At 35.8% G+C, this 21,925-nt stretch overlaps 1 long non-coding RNA gene across 2 annotated transcripts in view; it reads left to right on the top strand.

Moving 5' to 3' along the window:
- The window catches only part of LOC138924132 (uncharacterized), a 138,755-nt gene that overhangs the window by 94,100 nt on the left and 22,730 nt on the right, over positions 1 to 21,925 (top strand). The window lies entirely within an intron of this gene.

Raw genomic sequence — 21,925 nt, 5'->3', positions numbered from 1 at the left:
GCTCTACTTAAGGGTTGATTCATAGCATTAGTCATTACTATGGCTATGCCAGTGGCATCTAAGTAATACATCAAAGCTGGGATATCAGCAATAGTATCACAATCACACAGCCTCCTTAGCTTTAGGGTGCATTGGTCACTTTTGTGGAAGGTCCCCAGGGTAACATTCCTTGTGGCGATTTCAGCTTTCTGTGGCGCAGCTCATTCATCGTTGTCATATCCTTTATTTGTAGACTAATCACCAGCATATTGCAGATACTTACTTTCATTATTTTCACTAAAACAACAATAATGACATTTAAATTGTTCTGTGATTTACAAAGTGGCTTAGTCTCTATTTTCTGGGATAATAGAAGAATTAAGCAAAATTTCATTTAAAAGTCTTTGTTTTTCCCCTATTGTGTAAATTCAGTTATTGCATTCATTTATTTCATTCATTGATTCAACCAGGCATTGTGCATGTATATAGGCAAGTGAAAACACACATGGTCCCTTCCTTCCTAAGGCTTATTGTCTATTAGGAGACAAGAATTAATTCGCTATCTAACCTATAGAAAAACCACAGTTCCATGAGAGCACATAAGCATATAACCAAAAAGTTTATGTACTGTTAACAGGGGCAAGTAGGCCAGGGTTTTTACAGAAAAACTCTTATAGCCAAGGGTTATTATTAACATCTCTCCTTTGCCATATCCATGGTTCAATCCATCTTTCTAACATCCAGAATGCTGATTCACCAGAATAAGGACATTTATATTCAGTGGATCCTTTGTTCCAATATCCCAAATTAGCTTTGTAATATATCAATTTATTCCTTGTTTTATTAAACCCTATATATCTTCTGAAAAATACATGGTATGCATTCATTAGGCAGTAAGAACCACGTGGAACTGCTAGGGCAGGAAGAAAGAATAGACTCACCCAGTCCCTTTCGGTAACCAGCCCTCTGTTCCTGTATCACGTACCATCAATAGAGGTAATCCCTGTCATGTGTTTGATGTGTTTCATCCAGGACTTTTTTCTCTGCATTCATTTACTTATACTAATAGGAGTACTAATTTCTCTGGTTTTGCATTTTTTTACACAAAAAAATATTATTCTGTAGATATTTTTTGAAAGTTTTTTCAATAAAGACTGTATCTTATCAATTTTATGTGAGAATACAAACAAATCTACCTCATTCATTTTTAGTGTTGCACAGTATATCAAAAGGAGGGTATACCAGAATTTATTAATTCCCCTATTGATGGGCACTTAGGTTGTTCCTTTTTTTCCCATTACAAAAAATGCTATGTTGAATATTCTTGTAAATATGCTAGTAGGTCTTTTTCTAGGCTATCATATATGGAAGTAAACTTTTGAAAACTCTGAAACACTCTAAAGTATTGTCTGTCGCTTTATAATTGTATATATTACCATGAACTATATCACAAAATGTAAAAAATCGGAATGACATAGGCAGTGACCAATCAGGAAGGCTGCACAAAGGATGGAGGGCAGACGCCAGCCAGAAGCATTCAGTATGCTGGACTTTTCTTTCTGCGCAAATCCCTGTACTGAGATTTGGGTTTTCAGTGTTGGCATTCAGGAAACATTTTTCTCCTCTTACATATTTTCTTGTTATCATAATTTGGTTATTTATACTAGCAGTGTCCTCATCCGTGGCCAAAAACATATAAGGCAAAGGACTCTGTGTGCGTGCGTGTGCGTGTGCGTGCGTGTGCCATGGCTCTTTACAGCTGATGTAAAAATAAATACTGATTATCATTTTTAATACATGTTATAAATTCATTTAAATATCTTAATAAAATAAATGATAAGCAGTAAAACACATAACTTAAAAAAAGATTTTTAAAGAATATGACATGCAAAAATGGATTAGTATCTTTCTCATTCAACATTAACTATTTTTTATCCTTTTCAGTCTTAATATTACACACAGAGTTTGATCAGGTATTACTTTCTTAATAGTTCAAATTTTTAGTTTAGACCTTTTCTAGAATTTTACATTCTGGTGCTTCAGGTCAGTTCCCCTCAAAAGCTTCTCTAGCTTTTTAAATTGTAGGTATGCATTCTTAAGGAACTAATCCTGTGACTACTCAGCTTTCATATTTGCTTAAAAAATGTCGAAAGTTTCTATAGCCTTCTTCATAAGGAGTTTCTTTCATCCTTTCCATGACATAGAATCAGAAAAAGAAGAAGAAACACATGGGCTCTTCCCTTTGCTGAGATTTCAAAAACTCTTTGTGGTTACTTCAAAAGAATCCAAAAGAAGTTCTTTTCTGTTTAATTATTGAACAAGAATGAAACATATCTCTGCCATAGTTTTTCTTTTAGAATAACAGGAAACGGGAATAGCACAGCGTGCTGCAGTCTGCAAAGCACGTTGCCATCCACCAAACGGAAGCTCCCAGCAAAGCAAACCAGTACTTCCCAGACTATCGTTTCTTTTAGCAACACCTGAGCATTGATTCCCACCTTTGCATGTGGATATTCTCTCGCCCAAACTTTCACGCTATTAGAAAAATTAAAATAAATTAAATAAGAATTTTCAAAACTGGTTTTCTGATGACAGCCAAGATAGAAGAGTATGGATCATTCCTATTTTCCTTGCCCCTTCCCCTAATCACCCAAAAATATAATTGTTTTGCACCTTCCTGATCCAAAAGCAAATGAAAGCCATATTTCATTCAAAATTCTCAAGGCAGAGGGATTTTCTAAAGCAATTTCCAATCCTATGATTTTAGAATCTATTAAATCTCTTGTTCTTATAATTATCTTCCCATTTTCTCCATTACTTTACATAGATAGCAGAATAAAGGAGCTGCAATTTTGATTACAGGATTGTTTTAATCTCATTACTTCTTCATATCCACTTTTTCTCTTTAATTTCTAATTTGAAACATATTAAAATAATAAAAAAAATTTCAATGACTCTAACACTAATTATTTGACAGGTCTAAGATCCTAATCTCTCAAACATCTTACTTATTTCAATGAAGCACATGTAATTTTAAGCATTAAGAAAAAAATTAATTGTAATTTATTCTGTAAATGAAAAGCATTATATTTAATTTGATAACGCATCAGTCTCTTCAAACTGAATTAGAAGGAGAGAAATAGTATACTGTTGGAAACCTAAAATCAAGTTTGCCTACTCTATGCTATATGGATGCACCTGACATTTTCTTTCAAAGCACATTTATTCTATAACTTATGAGACAGGTGTGTTCATTGGTCACACATTATTCTGACCCAGGCACTGTATTAGGTTCTTGGACACAAAGATGAAGAGGATTCTGGTTTACGAAGCTCACAATATAATAAAATACAATGTGATTAGCACTAAGAGATGTAGCGATGACATGCTGGTGAATGTTATAGGCAGCAATGTTTCCTTCCCTCCTAGAGAAACATTGGGAAGGGCTTCACAGGAGGGATGGTTTATTAGAATGAATAGAAGTTAGAATAAACACATATCGAGATATATTTTAAATGAACTCAATATCCAGGTATTGAAAACCACTATGAGGGGCTGGTCTCATGGTGTAGTGGTTAAGTGTGGTGCACTCTGCTTCAGTGGCCCCGGTTCATGGCTTCAGATCTCGAACATAGACCTATACCACTCATCAGCCATGCTGTGACGGCAACCCACATATAAAGTGGAGAAAGACTGGCACAGATTTTAGTTCAGGGCTAATCTTCCTCAAGCAATAAAAAGAGGAAGATTGGCAATGGATGTTAGCTCAGGGCTAATCTTCTTCAGCTAAAGAAAGAAAGAAAGTAAAAAAAAAACCACTCTGTGGATTGTTTTTCCTGAATAGATATATCTACAATTCTCTCCTATTTTAGAAATTTGCAAGTTATATTTACAGGAAGTTGCCACAAATGGCAAATGCAGGCCAAGAAAGTTTTTACTTTCTTCCTCTACCTTCCCCTCAACACCTGCTCCCTTTTCAGCAAGAAATTCTTCTTGTAGCTATATTTACATGATTGTGCTACAAAAAGAAATCATGTTCTCAATTTATATTTTGCAAATTCAGATTTTTGGGTATATGCATATATGTATATTTTAAAAATTAAGCCCACATGCAGTAATAGACATTCAGATAGACATACACACAACAATAAAAGTTTAGGCCTTGAAAATAAGCATGAAAGACTCTTCAACAAACACTTTTGTATTGTCAACGCTGCTTCAATCAGAAAATTTGCACATAATGAAAACACTGAGGTCAAGTACAAGTGGAGCGCTCATTATCCCTCACACTTACTACAAAAGTGACTTGTTAAGACTACAGCATTTCACAGACGAAGTTATTCTATGAAATTTCAAACTTGAATTTACCTACATTTTATTTTTTCATGAATTCTTCAGCATAGCACATTATTTTAAAAACAAATTCTTAGATCTATACTAGCCTTTAGAATACTTTTTTTAAAATTTGAATTCCACTAGTGCTCAACTGTTTTCATTTGCCTTGAAGATACTTTTCTTGGCATAAGGCAGAAGAGTAAAATAGTTCCTTTGGATTCAAAACATATAAATTCTCTTCTGGGGAGTGTGGAGAGAGGAGAAAGAAAAGGGTAAGCTTCCTTTATTCCTTGACTGCAAGATCTTCACATCAAAATATAGAGGTGGTCAACGTGTTAAGTAAATAAAAATTTTAGAAAGTTGTTTGTTCAGATTGACAGAGCAGTGCTTCCCCAGTTTATGGAAGACTGAACCTTCCAAATGGAATTCCATTTTCACTATCTGCACGGAAACACACACACACACACAAACACACATCCATACACTTTCCAAGCTCCTGATTTGTCTTGACAAATGAGAGAGGAATATCAAGAACTAGTGACAAATAAGGAATTTTCTGTACTGAGGAGCTGGCTGTAGAAACTCATAGGGGAAAGAACTCTTATTTTGCAAAACACTCTCATATGTCTTTTGATTTTGGATAGTGTGATGGTTAATTTTATGTGTCAACTTTGCTGGGCATCAGTGCCCAGATATTTGATCAGATATTGCTCTGCGTGTTTTTGTGAAGGTGTTTTTGGATAAGATTTACGTTTAAATCAATAGACTTTGGGGGCCGGTCTCGTGTCTGAGTGGTTAAGTTCACGTGCTCTGCTTTGGCGGCCCAGGGTTTCGTCGGTTCAGATCCTGGGCATGGACATGGCACTGCTCATCAAGCCATGCTTAGGCCGCATCCCACATGCCACAACTAGAAGGACCCACAACTGAAAATACACAACTATGTACCGGGGGGCTTTGGGGAGAAAAAGGAAAAATAAAAATCTTTAAATCAATAGACTTGGAGTAAAGTGGATTACCCTCCATAATGCGGATGGGCTTCATCCAATCACTTGAAGACCTGAATAGAACAAAAGGCTGACCTCCCCAAAGCAAGAGGGAATTCTCCAGCAGACTGACTTCTGACTTCATCCGAAACATTGACTTTTCCTCATGCTCCAGCAGACTGTCTTTGGACTTGAACTGAAACTCTACCCTGAGTTTCCAGCCTACTGGTCTTTCCTATCAAATTTTGGACTTGTCAAACCTCCACTATCACATAAGCCAATTTCTTAAAAACAACCGCTTTCTATTAGTATATACATCCTATTGGTTCTGTTTCTCTGGAGAGCCCTGACTAATACAGATAGTTCTTAGACTTTGTCCTGTTTGGATTGGGAATGAGTAAAGTAAATAAAGAACTCTGCCTTCGGAGGGAGGGACAAATAAGCTTGGAGGAAGGGTGTGAAAGTAGAAAGAAAGAGAATCTTCAATATAGTGAGGAGGTGATACTGGATTGAGAAAACAAATGGAAATTTTCCAGACTTGGTAATGCCTGAGGCTTTTAAGAAGAAAGTCATCTAATTTTGTTTTATGGCTTGGCCACATTGTGATCTACCCACCTCAATCGTTTCATGATCCCATCTCTCATCCGTTGACTCCAAATCCTCAATAAAATCTACTACATATATAGACTTCAGTAAGTGATATTTTGGAAAGTAAAGAGATTACATCAATGTCTAACAGTGTAATATGACATGAAAACAAGCCAGTGCATACATGTGATTGCATACAGAGCAGTGATTGAGAATTTGACAGAAAAAGCAATGTCTAGGGAAAAGGTGAGCCCAAGATTCTTCAATAGTGTGGGGAGAGGGAGAGACTAAGTGTACCATCACTAGTGGGACAAGGACAAGGTGATCCTATCAAACTGGGGACCTGCAGACATTCAAAAGTTTGATCTGTGCATTAGATTTCTTGTTGTTCCAGATGATTCACTAACGCCTAAATTTAGAATGCAATAGAAAAGAAGAAAGAGAAAGAGGAGAAAAAGGAGACGGGTAGAGGCTAAAGAAAAGAAAAGGGAAAAATCACGTAAAGGAGGCATGTTTCATTCCCTGCCATTGACTTAGTCTCTGATATTTTGGTAACTTCTCTAAAAACAAAGGCTCAATACATCATCCAACATTATTTTTAAGACCCATCCCTAGCTGGCTCCAAAATGTTCTTTGAGCCACATCTCCCACTAAGTCTGTGTGTTATAACTCAGACAACTGGCTGGTGACCACTGGGACTAGTAGTGAGGGGACCCAGTTTGAACTGGGCATACTCTCACTTCCTAGTGAAGAAGTAAAGCACGGAGAAGGGCTTTGGCACAGTGCCTGCAGCCCCAAAGATGACAGCTGATCTCTCAAGCATCTATCTCCCCTCTCCTGGATTTGGTCTGGGTTACAAAGGGGGCAAGTAGAATGCAGACACCTTCCATCTACCCAACTAGGTAGGAGGATTGTTGTATAAACTTGAGGAAAGAATCCAAGCATGTGCTTTATCATACAGTATTTCAACTATGTTCTGCCCTCACTGAACTGAAAAACCAAGAAAGTCACTTCTTTGTCCTCTGAGGCTTCTCTTTATCAGTACATTGGTGACACATCTATTGGCCTGAATAGTGAAGGGTTACAGGTTTAAAAGGAAATGTGTGCAGAGGGGAGATTAGTTGCTCACAACTGAATAAACTCATGCTGCTCCGACCATTAATTGAGAATTGTGATGGTCCCGTCACTGGAATGAAACTCCCCTTTATTAACTAGGAAGAGTTTGATAAGCAAAAGAAAGAAACAATGTGATTTGGTCCCTGGCCAGGCTTTGCCTTTTCTCTTCCCACTCTTCCCTTTATCACTAGGCTACAAACACATGCGATTTCAACACACTGAACCTCAGGGCTCTTACAGGGCTACCTCCTCGGAATGCTCAGATCTTTACACAGCTGGCTCCTTTTCAATATGTCATCTCTGCTCTATCGTCACCTTCCCTGAGGGCTTTTCCTGACCCCCCCTCTAAAAATAGCACCCTACATACCCCAAAATACACTAGCTCACTTCCTTTCTATTTTATGCCTAGCACTTGTCATTAGGTGACCTGCATCCATCTATCCATCTATCATCTAACAATTATCTTTCTCTATCTTTATAAAATATCCCCACTAAGATCTAAATTCTATGAAAGCAAGGATCTTTTCTGTCAGTTCTCAGCTCTGTCTCCCCAGCATGTAGAACAGTGTATCCCACACATAGTAGGTGGTCGTGAATGAAAAATCATACCTAAAGAGATTTTAGGGAGACTGTTCACCTACTGTTTCGTTTTAATATATGTGTTAGTAACAAATGAAAAAATAACAAATTTTATCTATTCCTCAAAATTGGACCAGTGAGACTTCTAGCTAAGATATTCATGTTCCCTGTCTAACAAAATTCTGCCTAGAATGCAATAAATTTATACATACTTTAAAAAATTTGCAACCATTCAGGCTTTTCCACTAACTGTGGTTGATCCAAATTAATGAGTTATTGAGATTTTAGTAACGGAATGATGTGTGATTCACCAAATATCTCAAAATCCTTTTTCCTTTGTTAAACAAAATCTAAAGGAAATGACTAATTAGTCAATTTGAATGATTTCCAAATAACACCACCAGCCTGTGTTTGTCTATACTACCAAGGTGAATTATTCATTAGCATTTATGAGAAGTGCCTGAAGAACACTAGCAGTGGGAGTAAAACAACCTGGAATGGTTTTTAAATGACCTTCCAAGCAACTTGGATTAACACTGGCATTATTCTCCCTGTACAAATCGAGTTAAGATTTTCCATGTGTCAGTTCTCAGAAGAAGGCGGTGAAGGAGTGCTGTCTTAGAGAGGAAATGACCTTCTGCACCTCACACAATTAGATTCTGCTTCTTTCTCTGTGTGTAGAATCCATGTGTGTCTATATGTGACTGTGTGTCGGGGGGAGAGAGACAGAGAGAAGCAGAAAGAGAAAGAGAAGCAGAGAGAAGAGTGAGAGAAAGAGACGAGCAGGAGGGGGAGGGAAGACAGTCATGAGAAAGAAAAAAATAGGAAAAAAAAGAAAGGTGAGATGGGGCATGAAGAAGAGAAAAAGAAAAAAGAAATATAAGAAATAAAATCTAAAAAGAAGGAAGAAAAGGAGGAGCCGAGGGGAGGGAAGGAAGGAAGGAGGGAAGAGAGAGGGAGGGAGGAATTTGCCAGAGAAATGGCAGATTGAGAGGCAGGCTTTCCCTTGAGCTGGCACACCCACCGGGATGCCAGGCTCCCCGTTCTCCCAGGTGTGCAGGGTCACCTGACTTAATACTGATTAAAAGTGTAAATTGCAACACAAAAAGAAAAAAGTAATTGTCACGTTTCTTCTCTCCTGTGAGGTCACACTCCCTGGTTATGGCTGAGCCTGCTGCTAGGCACACCCCTCCTGTTTAATAAAATTGTATTAACTTTACCCCTGCCCTTGATTTGTGGCTTTCTCACGTTGTGAGGAATAAATAATAAATGATTGTAAAGCACTTGTACATATGAAATGCCACATAAATGCTTAATAATAATCAGCTTAGGCCAGGAAGCCAGGGGGGTTGAATAGAAATCATTGCACGCGGCCATTCTTGTTTATGTGGCTAAAATCGTCCTGTGTGCTGTCTCCACTTCAAATCATCCCGCAGATTTAATTTTCACCCATTCAAGAATCCACTTCTCTGCAAACTAAACAACCTTTGTTCCTTCATCCTTACAGTAATGTCATCTGTAATGGGAGGATATAACTGCAACAACCCATCTTTGCGTTTTCATTTCAGCTCCGTGGTTGCAGCATCACTTCCCTCCTGGTTAGCCCTTCCAAATCCCCACCTGCACTATTTTGAGTCATCATTTCTTACCCCTTAGAGACGCCTGTTCTACTCTGGTTATCTTTGAAAAAATATCTGTTTCCCAGTCTTGGATTTCATTGCATTTGCGTTTCAGGAATCCAAGCTAGCTAAGTTGGTAGTTCTTTGATGCTCTTCATTCATGCATTCATTTAATCATTTATTCACTCAGCACTTACAGACGAAGGGTCGTACTAGGCATTGGGGGTACAGTGGAAACCAAGGCACAGATTTTGCATTCTGTAAGGAAGGCAGGCAGGGTAATTCTAACATAGTTTGGAAAATGCTATGATCAGAGTACGCACGGAGAGCTAAGGGAATGTAAGCAGCAGAAAATAGGGAATTCTTCTAGGAGCTGAGTTGATTATTTTTTCCTTTTATTTTCAAATGTCTTTAAAAGTCTTTCTATATACTATCTAGCATGGCTGCAACTCTCCTGGTTTGACCTGGTTGTGGATACAAGGGAGTGGAAATAATCCAGGCTGGTCTCTCCCCGTCATCCGGAGGGAAGAAGGATACTCTCCATCACCTCCTCAGCTTCAGTTTCTGATGGGTGGAACCCAACATTGGGGAGTTGGCAAAAGTTGGTCCTTTGCTGATACAGACATCTATTTTTGACGTGAAGTCTGTAAATGCAACAGAAGATATTGTCTAAACTTGTATTAGTGTATTTAATGACAAAAAGCTACATGCTTATTGAAGAAAACGAAAAGAAAATAAAGATCAGCAAAAACAAATTTACTGCAATCACCTCACCTATTGGGGACCATTTTTATCATCTAGTGTATATCGTACCAGAGTTTTTCTATGCTTATATTATATACAAACGTGCCATAAGGCACATATCTCTCAACCCGTAGTATTACATTTCTCCTGAATGTGGATTATACTATACTCTGTATATAAACATATTGCTTTATTGCCCTTTCTTACACAAAATATTAAAAACATGGTTTTATATAAAAACATATTCAATTGTAATTTCTAATGACTCCTTCATATTCTATTACATATATGAATTATTTCAAAATTTTAGATATACATATTGCTGAAGCAAACCTCCTAAAATTGGAATTACTAGGTAGAGATATGCCTGTGTTAAAGTTTTTGTTACACTGCCAAGATTCAGTCCAGAGAGCCTGAACTGCTTGCACTCTCATCTCCTGTATATCAGACCCCTGCCCACACCCTTTATCCTCCCTTATCCCCCGATACACTCCTTAGCCAGAATGAAGTACTCTCAAGGAAGATGTGTTTGAAGCTCAACACTTTTAATTTTCCCTCTATCTTCCCATTCGTTCCCTTGTGGCCAGAGAATTAGTGGGCCTTGGGTTTTCAAACAGGTGGAGAAGGCTGTAGGGTGTATAATTGCTTTTGGTGAAACCATCAACGTCCATGCTTAGTTCTTCTTGCTCCACTTCCTCCAATTCAATTAGGCTGTTCTTACCAGGGGGAGAGTTTTCAAAGCATCAGATGAAGTGTTACCTCATGATTAATAATTCATGACAAGAAATGAAGATTGGGAAAGGTAATAATGCCCTCCAAGCTGTTTTTCTCCACCACTCCTTGTTCTCATTCACATAAAATTCTGTCTCAATCATTAAAGCAAACATACAAAGTTTCACTGCCCCATAAACCAAAGATCCAAAGCAGGAATTCATAAGGTTTTTTGAATTCCTCAGTCCCTTCGAGAATCTCGTGAAAGCTATAGACTCTCTCCTAATGGAAAAAAAGAACATTGTAGCATGCACTGATGTTGTGATTCTAATTCCCAGGAGTGAGCCCCCCTGGAAGATGAATCAAGGACTCCCTAGGTAAAAATCTCTGGTCAAACAAATAAACAGACAGACAGAAAAAACAGGACAAGCCCAAAAGGATCGCAAAGTAGGATGGACAAGAAGTTTTATGTGCCTTCTTTCTATTTTCTGTGCCTAAATTTGCAGTGAAGCAAAGAAATTTCTTCAAGTGTTATTTATTTAGTTATTTAGGTATTTTGCAAGGGGGGCAGTGAGGTAGCTGAAAATTAGAAGAGTAGATTTTGGCAAGTGCACCTATTACAGGGTAAATCAAATAGGGGTGAGGGTGGGGGCATGGTTGACGTTGATACGTGTTTGCAAGGCTACTGCAGAGGCTGCAGTTTTTTCTTGCCAAATGCTGTCAGCCATAAAATGTCCAACGCAGCGGGTCACACCCACTGCTTCATGCTCTGCTACTTGGCATTCCTCTAAGTTCTTCCTCAATTGTCATATCTCCACAGGCCATAACAAGGGACAACAGTCAGCAGCAATTCAATTTCGACCTCCATCTGCTGGCAATAAGAACATAAGGGGGAAATTAATGTACACTCACACACTTGTCATTATAATAGCCCAAATTTGTTTTTATAGTATGACTTTCTTCCAAGGAAATCAAAAAACAATTTACACTCAAATTCCCAAACAGCAACTCACCTGGTAGATGGCTTGAACAACCATCCCCATTTTTCGAAGACACAGAGATGCTGAAAAGGTGTCAAAGGCCACATAGCATTTTCATGGTAAAGTATGGTTATCAAAAAAGCTCTCTGGAAACCATTTTAGCATTCCTTTAAAGTTTGACATTTAATATGCAAGACAGAGAGTAGGTTGTATTAAAAATTCATCAGTTTACATAAACATACAACAAAATATTTGTGTTTTCCTAGCTAACATAGTATTTCTTCACTTATTTTTCTCCCTTTAATTTATTCTCTTTCCCCAAACCCAAGACCCCTATTTTTCCATTTACCAGCATTGTGATCTTAGTCAAGTTGCTTAATTTCCCTCTGCCTCCATTTCTTCCTCTGCAACGTGGAAGTAATAATAGAAGCCAACTCGTTGTTATTATGAGGATTAAATTAAAAATTCTTAGAGGATTCTCCAATACATACGGGGTGTCCAAAAAATCTGGAAATACAAATGTCATAGTTTTATATTTTTTACAGATTGATGAAAGATGAATGCGTTGAGCTGATGCTGCTAAGTGGATCAAAGAACTGATTATAACAATGAATAGCAGAGCCCTTTAACACATATCATCTTGAAAGAGCTGCCATTTTCCATTGCACACTTGGAAAGCTGGCTCAAAAACTCAAAGATATAGTTAGTGTGTTGGACTAACTCTTTTATGGACGATCATCCATTTCCAACAAAGTAAAGGAAATAGTCATAGCCAAGGTCATAGCCAGTCCAAAGAGGCCAACTTGCCAAACATCCAAGGAATGAATGTGCCTTGCAGAACTGTTCAAGAAATTCCCAAAACACATGCTTTGCAACCATACAAGATGCAAGTTTTATAAACTTTATCTGAGGGTGATCCTGACCAGCCTTATGAGAAACAAGGCATCGAATGTATCAGGTAAGGCCATTGAACAAATCATATATTGTAATATCAATACCTATTTGTTATGCCATTTGCTTATGTTCCCAGGCTTTTGGCCACCTATAGTAAGTGCTTATTAAATACTATTATTATTTATACTTTAAGGAAAAAAATAAAGAAGGAATAAGACCTTCCACAATACACTACGTTTTCATTTATTATATAATCACATTTTGGCACCAGCAAGTAAGAGTAGGGGAATCACTAGCTAATACTACTGATTCTGCCCCGTTCAGTCGTGGTCCCCTGTTGACCCCTTTCTTCATTAGCTTACCAATATACCTCAATCCTTTAAGAAAATACAAGCAGTGGAATGAGTCTGAATGTATTTCTGCTCCTTCTTTCATAGAATCAAAATTGAAATCTGAAGTTTGACTACATATACTTTTTCTCTATGTCTTACTGTCAGTATCTTTCTCACAAAGAGGTATTAAAGTTGACTTTGATTCATGAAAATATTATATTTAGGAGCTAAAAATAATTATACAAATAAGAACAATATTTTCATATATATAATAATGACAACAATTTGTTTCTGATCACTCTGGATTAGTTCAATGATATATTTCTGATGAGCAATTGCATAAAAGTAATTACGAGCAAATTATGTTTAGGAAATTTTTGAAGAACCAGTCTTTGCTTATGTTCATCCTCAATGAAGATATAAAGAACTTCCTAAACAGAAAACACACATGTATTATGTAGTTTAAATAATACATAAATGCTGTCATCTCAAATGGACCTGTTTCACTAGATACCTCAGGGTGATCTTAATTCTTCAGCTTAGGGTGCTCCATGTAACATAGTCTGGCCAAAAGGAAAAATTCAAGAAACTTCTGTTGTTAAAATGCTGATGAACCTCAATGTCAAGAGGTTTGATCAAGAGTAAAAAGGCAAGGGTCACAAGAACATCAACAGTGTCATAAAACAGAGACTTCCTACAGGACACTTCAAAGGGAGGCCAAGTTAGAAAAAACTGAAATACTTCATGAGACTCATTTGTCAAATACATATGAATTTTTGTCTGCCACTAGGCAGAAGCTGATGATCAGAAGATGAAGAGAGGCTATATGTGTGTAACCACTGAAATCTTGAAATTCCTATGGATATGACACTTTGGAGGAATCAGAGGGCATGGACATCAAGAATGGCCAAAATGCAGTCATGAGAATTAGAGGCTTTTTAAATACATTAGTAACTGGTTGAATAATACCAAAGAATGTTATAAATGCATCAAATCAATCAGGAAGGAGTGTTCTAGTAACTGTCTATAGGTATTGTTCTTAACCCTAAATTGTTTTTAATTTTATTAACAATTTGATTAAAGAAATAGAAGGTAGAATTATTAAATTCACAGTAGCACAAAACCAAGAGGGAGAGATAATATTTTTGAAGACAGGAGTCAATGTGGAGAAAGGATGAGCTGAAGTTTTGATCTTAAAAAAGAAGAGTAGAAAGACTTGAAGTATTAGCCATATTTCCAGTTTGAAAAGGAAGGCACACTAAAATGAATATAATTTAGGAGAGTTGAATAAGGGAATTATTTACAAAAGTGTGGATAGGGATTAAAGAAACCACAAAGGATGGTTAAATACCCCAATGAATAAGTGCTCAACTATCTATCCCCTGTACAACGGAAAATGTGAGGAGAGGGACCAATTATGAGACCACTGATACACAGAAGGATAGATAGAGAGACAGCTAAGTGAGAGGAGCTTGTAGGGAAGGAACGATAGGAATAGACACCCTGACCTCACTTTTCTCCCTCTCCTCAGTATCCCAGGAGGACTCTCCATCTATCAGACTTAACTGAAAATCAGAGAGCAAGTAACTCAATGATGTTATGATTCCTGGAGTAGGACCCAGAAATATGTACTTATTTACAAATATTATTAATGATTTACCTACATTCCAAGGTTTGAGAATCACTAAAGTCCAGTACAAACTGTGCATCTTGCTCTACTGCAAAGATCAGAAACCTCTTTGGATAAAGGATCAGACAATAACCATTTCAGGCTTTGTGGGCCATACAGTTTTTGTTGCAGTGGCTCAACCCTTCCTTTGTTGGACAAAACCAGCTTAAGCAAATGGTCCTGGCTAGACTTGAGCCCTAGCAGGCTGTATTTGGCCCACAGACAATAGTTTGTGGATTCCTGATCTACTCTCTGAGAGCCAAAAAACCCCTTGAGTATGATGCCCTTTAAAGCCTTTGTTTTAAGAAAGGTAGAATTCCTGGATGCTCTCTAACATTTGAAGGTTTAAAAATGTTCCTCTTACAAAATTTAAGTTAAAAACTTTTAAAATATACTGATAATTACACTCATTATCAGTATTTTTTATCAACAGAACTTACAAGCCCTGACTAATCATTTTGCATCCTCAATCACACCAAATATAAAAGTTGACAAAAGTCTCCAAAGAAAGCTTCCAGCTGGGAAGCTCATATCCCAGGAAGATGACCTGTTAAAATACAATAGAGGATATTAGAACTTTCATTTATATTTACTTTTCATTACGTTTGTTTTAAATTTCTATTTTCAAATACTTTATGATGCACTTAAAGAATCAATACTGTAGTACATGCAAATATTTAGGAATTAAATAAATTATTTTATTGGAAAGCATCATTAGCAAAGTAAGGATCTCCAAAAATCTATCCTTTTGTAAGAGCAATGGGAACACTGTTAAACAATTGTCAAATCATTTTTTTAAGAGCTCTTGAAGTTAACCAAAGGTTTGCAAGAATCCAGGGAGAGTTTATTCAAGAAAAATAATTGAATTTCAGTAACTATATTGAGCTTTGTGGTATTCTAACTTGCCGTTTTTCCATTCCCTTCCTCCAAACCTTATAATAGCCTTGCAAACCAGCCAGTTTGGAACCATAGTAACTATGAAAAATAGCAATTTAACAGTCATAGGAGTGTGTAGGATGGGTTTGGAACTCCCCTAAAAGTCCATCCCCAAAGAAATGCCATTATCTGACCTGTCTTGGAGCTCCCCAGAAAAACCCCATTCTCAGGGCTTGTCTTTAATTGAAGTGACTCAAAGTTCACTGGACAAGAAAAGCTGTATCCACAGGGCATTTGCCCAAAAATGTCAGAGGTGATTGCTCAACATCATAACTGCCTAAGGCAGCAATGCTGGTTGGGATACTTAGGCAGCCAACAAATTAAAAGGAAAATAATAGGAATGAGATCTTCATAGGAAGTTTTGAAAAGATCTAATATGTTCCTGGGGATCCAGATGGCCATCTGCATGTGCAGTGCTGTGCACATGCCATGAAAGGACTTGAAAAGGCTCTAATCTCTATCCATGGATGACCTTGAGGCTTTGTGCAAGCAAGAAGTGAAAGTTAAGGCACAATTGTAAACTACCAGAGCATTGAAAGCCTACTCCAACCCACACATTGGGTCCCACAGCAAAAAGTAAGAAACTTACTGGTTCAAGGCATTTAAAAGAATCTCTGTCCAGTGATTAGCTGACCACTAAGATAACCAAGCAGAGATGAGACTTTAGTGGCTGCACATAACAAAGAATACAGATACTACAGAATTTTCCAGGAAATTCCCTAAACAAATAACAGCAACAACAACAACAAAGTTTTGGGGGAGGAGACAGAGACCTATTCACAGACTTATCATGCTGTATTATTTAAAATGTCCAAATTTCAACAAAAAATTACAAGACACATGAAGAAACAGGAAAACATCTTCAATATACAAGAAAGAAAACAACAAATATAAACTGTTTCTGAGGAGTCCAGATATTGGACTTACAAGACAAAAGGTTTAAATCAGATATCATATATATGTTAAAATAATTAAATAAAATTACATTTGAAAGCTAAAGGAAAGTATTATAACAATACCACACCAAATAGAAAATATGAGCAAAAGGATTAAACTTATAAAATGAAACCAAATAGAAATACAAGAGATGAAAAATATGATAATTAAAATGAAAGATTCACTAGAGGGGAATAACCACAGATGAGAGCTGGCAAAGAAAAATAAGGAAACTTGAAGACATGTCAATTGAAATTATCCAGCTTGAGGAACAGAGGAAAAAAAGAAAGAAAGAAAAACGACCAGAGACTCAGAGACTTGTGGGATACCATCAAGTATACCAACATATGCATAATGGGAGTCCCAAAAGAAGAGAAGAAAGAAAAGGGCAGAAAGAATATTTGAAGAAAGGATGGCTGAAAATTTCTCAAACTTGATGAACGACATTAACCTACACATCCAAGAATCTCAAAACATTCTTAGTAGGATAAACTTAGAGAGATTCATGCTTAGACACATCATAGTCAAACTGTCAAAAAATGAAGAGAGAATCTTGAAAACATCAAGAGACAGAGAAAACACTCATCATGTATAAGGAATGTTCAATAAGAGTAACAACTAACTTACCAGAAACCGAGAGGCCAAGAAGCTGTGGGATGATATACTGAAAGCACTGAAAGAAAAAGACTGTAAACCAATGACTTTATATCCAGCAAAGCTATCATTTAAAAATGAAGACGAAATTAAGACATTAAAAGATAAACAAAACTGAGAGAATTAATTTTTAGTGGACCTGCCCTACAAGAAATACCAAAGGGAACCCTTCAGGCTGAAATAAAAGGACACCAGACAATAACTTTAATCCACATGAAAACATAAACAGTAACTACATAGGTAAATATAGAAGAGAATACAAATATATTTTTGTTTATAACTAATTTCTTCTATCTCATTTAAAAAAACAACAGCATAAAGCAAAATATATAAAACTGTGTTGATGGACTTAAAATGTATAAAGATGTAATTTGTATGTCAATAACAGCACAAAATAGTGGGAAAGCAATGGAACTATCTTAGAGTAAATTTATTTTTGTATACTTATTTAGCTTAAGTTGGTAGTAAGCTGAACTAGATTGTTATAAATAAGAAATTAATTGTAATCTCTAGGGAACTCACTAAGAAAATAACTTTAAAAAAGCATAATATTCATAAAAGAAACAGCAGGATAAATAAAATTACACACTGGAAAATACCTAGTTAATACAAAAGAAGGCAGTAATGGAGAAATAGAGAAACAAAATGGCCTAAGACATATAAAAAACAAATAGCAAAATGGCAAACCTAAATCCTATTTTATCAATCCTAATACATTGCTGGTGGCAATGTAAGATGGTGCAGCCTCTTTGGAAAATAGTTTGCCAGTTCCTCAAAAAATTAAACATAAAGTTACTATATGATGTAGTCATCCCACTCCTAGGTATATATTAATAGAAATGAAAACATATATCCACACAAAAGCTTTTACAAGATGTTCATGGTAGTATTATTCATAATAACCTAAAGTAGAAACAACCCAAATGCCCATCAATTGATGAATGGATAGACAAAATGTGGCATACCAATACACTGGAATATTATTTGGCATTAAAAAGTCATGAAGTAATGATACATGCACAACATGGATAAGTTTGAAAATTATGTCAAGTGGCAGAAGTCAGTCGTGAAAGAACACTTATTCTATGAATCCATTTATATGACACATCCAGGACAGGTAAATTCATATAGTTAGAAAGCAGTTTAGTGGTTGCCAGGGGCTGGAGGAAGGGTGAATGCAGAATGACTGCTAAAGGGAACAGAGTTTCTTTTATGGGTGATGAAAATGTTCTAAAATGAGATAGTGGTGATTTTTATATAACTCTGTGAATATACTAAAAATCTTGAATTGTACACTTTAAAAGGGTGAATTGTGTGGTATACAAATTATATCTCAATAAAACTGTTATAAAAAGTTACTGGATTGCAAGCGCAGTTGTTAAATTGATCACATGTAAGATCACAACAGCTTGAAGTAAGTTCTGTCTCCTGAAAGGCAAATCAAATTCCTATCAGATTGACATTCCCAAATATATCAACAACAATACAATTACACAAATACAAAAAGTCAATAACTTGAGAAAATGTGAATAACATTAGACAGATTGCGGAGAGGGCCATATACTTAGAAAAAGGGACTTGCATGAATTGAATATTCTGTTTTATGGATTTTAGTCTGAGAATAAGCTAACATTGAATAGAAAACTCAAGATTCTCTATCCTGAAGGTCCAGAGGTTAGAGTTGAGGGAAGTTATAGCTGTTGAAGAGTGAAGGGGAAATGTTAAAAAGGAAAAAGTTAGTGTAGTGGGGAGGTCTCAGATTCTATGATAAATTTAGCTCAAACTCAAAGCAGCACAGACAAGGAAAAAACAAAAACTTACCTGATATTTGAGCTGCTTACCAAGAAGTAACATTTATTTCTCCAGTACAACCAATTTAACTACCTACTAAAATGAAAATATCAACACTCTTCAGAGGAATAAAAAAGAATCCAGGGTTTCTACAAGATAACAATTCACAACATCTAGAATGCAATCCAAATTTACCCAACATAAAGAGGAACAGAAATATTTGACCAATTCTCTAGACAAAAAACAATCCACATTGACCACTCTTGAAATAATTTAGCTTTGTGACTAGCAGATATGGATTTTAAAGCAGTTACTATGCCTCTGCTCATTTTTAAAGCAGTCGGTATAAATACGGTTGCAATTAATGAAAAGATAGGAAATAGCAGAAAAATAGAAGGAATGCAAGAAAAGGGAAATTCTAGAAATGAACGTATCTGATTTATAAATATCTGATATATAAAATGTACCGGTTGAGTTTAGCAAGAGAATGGAGGAGACAAAAGAAATATTCAGTGAGTGTCAAGATAGATCAATAGGAATTATCTAGTCTGTGGAATAGAAAGAATAAAGATTGAAAAATAAATTAACAGAGCTTCATGGGCTTATGGAATAATATCAAAAGATATATTTATACATGTAATTGCAGTCTCAGAAGAAAAGGGAGAAAATGGAACAGAATACATTTTGAAGAAATAATGGCTGAAACTTTTCAAAATTTGGTGAAAGATAAATTTACAGATTTAAGAACCTCTACATTCCCAACCTGGAAAAATATTAAGAGAACCATTCCTAGATGTATCAAGATAAAACTGCACAAAACCAAAGAAAAAGAGAAGAGTTTCAAAAGTGGTCAAGGAAAAATGAAATATAACATACGGAGGGAAAAAACGAATCATTATACCATTTACTTAGTGGAAACCTTGAAACCCAGAAGACAGTGGAAAAAATATTATTAAGATGATGAAAAAAAATCAAAGAAACAAAAACTTTCAACCAAGAATTCTATATCTAGTAATAATATTCTTCTAGAATGTAGAGAAAATACATTTTCAGATAGAAAGTATATGAGAGAATTTGTTGCCAGCAGACATAAATTAAAAGAATTGCCAAAGGAAGTTCCGAGGCTGGAAGAAAAATAGTAGCAATTGAAAACTCATATCCTCAGAAAGAAGGAAGAGAACCGAAATTGGCAAATATAAAGTAAAGATAAATGACTATTCTCTTTTCTTCTAAATTTCTTTAAGATTTATATGACTATTTAAAACAAAAATTGTAACATTGTCTCATGGGGTTTATAATGCATATAGAAATAAAACATGCCCATAAGAGTATAAAGTGAGGGGCATTATATATGAAATTGCATAATATTAACTCTAAGTTTTATTGTGAGAAGTTAAAGACGTATTCTTTTTTATGAGGAGGATTGGCCCTGAGCTAACATATGTGCCAATCTTCCTCTGTTTTTTCATATGTGAGATGCTTCCACAGCATAGCTTGACGAACGATGTGTAGGGCTTCACCTGGGATCCAAACTCGTGAACCCTAGGCTGCTGAAGCCTGGTATACAAACTTAACGACTACGCCACTGGGCCAGCCCCAAGATGTATGTTTTAACCCCTAGAGCAACTACTAAAATATAATGCAGACAGGTATATGTAAAAAGCCAATAGAAAAATTAAAATGATATTCTGAAAATTTTCTAAAATCCAAAAGAGGACAGAAATGGAAGAACAGAGGAACAAAACACAGAAGGGACAAAGAGAAAACAAATTATCAAATAGGAAACCTAAATCCAACCCTATCAACAATTACGTTACATATGAATGACTAAACTCTCCTATTAAAAGTCACAGATTATCAAAATATATAAAAAAATCAAAGCCATCTTCTATCTTCAAGAAGCTCACTTTAAATATAAAGATACAGATAGGTTGACAGCAAAGGGATGGGAAAGATACATCACATAAACAGTAAGCATAACAAAGCTGGAGGAGTTAAACTCATATTACACAAAATAACTTTGCAATAAAAAGTACTACTAGAAATAAAGAGGGAAATTTCATAATGATAAAAGGATCAAATCAGCTGGGACACATGGCAATTGTTAATGTGTGGATTCTTACTAGCAGGACTTTAAAATACTTAAAGCAGAAATAAACACATTTAAGGTAGAAACAGACAATTCCAAAAACAATGTTGTAGATTTAACAACGATTTCTCAGTAATTGATAGAACAGTCAGACAAAAATTCAGCAAAGAGAGAAATGATCTAAACAATACGTTTGGCATCTTGATCTAATGAATATTTATAAAACGTCACACCCAACAAGCAGAGAATAAACACTTTTCCAAGTGTAAATTAAACATTCAACATCATAGACCATATATTTCATCATGAAACAGGCCACAATATATATTTAACAGAACTGAAATTGTACCAAGGATGTTTTCTGAACACAATGGAATTAAATTAGGAAGTGATAAAAATAAGATACCTAGAGAAAAAAACCAAATATTTGGAATTTAGATAATAGACTTCTAAACAATCCACAAGTCAAAGAAGAAATAACAGGGGAAATTAGGCAATATTTAAAATTGAATAACAATGAAAATTCAACATATCAAAATGTGTAGGATACAGCTAAAGCAATACTTAAGAGAAAATTTATGGCTATGTAGATGAAATGAACAAATCCTGGGGGACAAGAGGAAGAGCTTACCAAAACGGACATTAAATGAAACTGAAAATCTGAAATATCCTATGTTTAATAAATAAATTAAATCAATCATCAAAAGCCTTTCCACAAAGAAAACTCTGGGCCCAGATGGTTTTATTTGTGAATTCTATCAAATGAATACAGAGAAATAGCACTAAATGTATACAAAGGCTTACAGAATTTAGAGGAAAAGAAAATACTTGCTAACTCATTTTATGAGGCCAGCATAATCCTAATACTGGTATCCGACAAAGACAGAAAAAGAGAAATTTACAAATAAATATCCCTCGTGGACATAGATGCAAAAATACTTAAGAAAATATTATTGAATTAAATTTCAGATTTACTCAAAATAGCCAAAA

The sequence above is a fragment of the Equus caballus genome, chromosome 5 (genome assembly GCF_041296265.1).
Source record: "Equus caballus isolate H_3958 breed thoroughbred chromosome 5, TB-T2T, whole genome shotgun sequence".
Taxonomy (NCBI): Eukaryota; Metazoa; Chordata; class Mammalia; order Perissodactyla; family Equidae; genus Equus; species Equus caballus.
The sequence above is the reverse complement of the archived record's forward strand: the minus strand, read 5'-3'. Positions and strand labels throughout refer to the sequence as shown.